The 1,236-nt window shown below is 32.9% G+C and overlaps 1 non-coding gene across 1 annotated transcript; it reads right to left on the bottom strand.

Moving 5' to 3' along the window:
- Positions 1-820: 820 nt before the first annotated feature.
- On the bottom strand, positions 821-901 carry TRNAL-AAG (transfer RNA leucine (anticodon AAG)). The gene has a single exon. It is a non-coding gene; the product is annotated as a tRNA-Leu (tRNA).
- Between the last annotated feature and the right edge of the window lie 335 nt (positions 902-1,236).

The raw sequence follows: 1,236 nt of genomic DNA, 5'->3' as shown, positions 1-1,236 counted from the left end.
ATAGGCACCCCTAGTCCACGACATATGCATGAATTTCGCCGACCGGCCCCAAATCTCGTGAAATTTTTGCGGCCCCATAAAAACGACATGATGAACAATACACACACACACACACACACACACACACACACACACATATATATATATATATATATTGGAATTTCATCACCTTGTTTACTGCCTCATCCATGAAATTTCTTTTCCGTCGTGCATCTAATGTTGTTGATCACACTTAAAATTTGGAAGGATATTTTTGCATGTGATTCTTGGAAAAAAAGAATCCTTATTTATTTGGGTTTTCAAAATTTGTATATATTTATCTAATTTTAATAAGTCTACGATTAATGATTAGAGATGGATAAATTGAAACTTATTTAGGATATATCTGTAAAACTCCCATATTAATAAGCAGTCCAAAGAGGGATCATCCCACAAACTTTGCATGTGATTCTTGGGAAAAAAGAATCCTTATTTATTTTGGTTTTCAAAATTTGTATATATTTATCTAATTTTAATAAGTCTATGATTAATGATTAGAGATGGGTAAATTGAGACTTATTTAGAATATTTCTGTAAAACTCCCATATTAATAAGCAGTCCAAAGAGGGATCATCCCACAAACTTTCTCGTACAAAGTAGCATAATGTTAAAACTGACAAGAAGCTTCTCAATGGGCTTAATTGGGCCTTATCTCAAAAATGGGTCGTCTACTCAAGTAGAACTGGACTACATAGCAGAATGTTATGGGCCGAAAGCTAAGGCTATCCAGTTACAGATTGGGCTGGGCCGTCCTAGGAAAAACTGAATAGCAAAATAAAAATGTTGAGAGTGGGATTTGAACCCACGCCCTTTCGGACCAGAACCTTAATCTGGCGCCTTAGACCAACTCGGCCATCTCAACTTGTTGACAAAATCTTCATTAAAACACTATAAAAACCTTTTTGTCCATATTGCATATGTTAATAGGGCTTCAATTATTACGATTTGATTTAATCTATTTTTACATTTAAATCACGATGAATATGGCATATCCTTAGTTGATATATATAGCTAGTACGAATCAATATCATATACAGTCAAACTTCTCTATAATAGCATTGTTTGTTCCAATATTTTTTGGCTATCGTGAGGTGCAATTATAAAAAAACATATATTATAGCATAACATGAAAAATTGATTCCAAATAAAACTTGACCATTATAATAAAGCGTATTTATATATCTTTCTTTCACGTAA

This window comes from Nicotiana sylvestris, chromosome 7, assembly GCF_000393655.2.
Source record: "Nicotiana sylvestris chromosome 7, ASM39365v2, whole genome shotgun sequence".
Classification (NCBI taxonomy): domain Eukaryota; kingdom Viridiplantae; phylum Streptophyta; class Magnoliopsida; order Solanales; family Solanaceae; genus Nicotiana; species Nicotiana sylvestris.
This window is presented reverse-complemented; position numbering and strand designations above follow the sequence as displayed.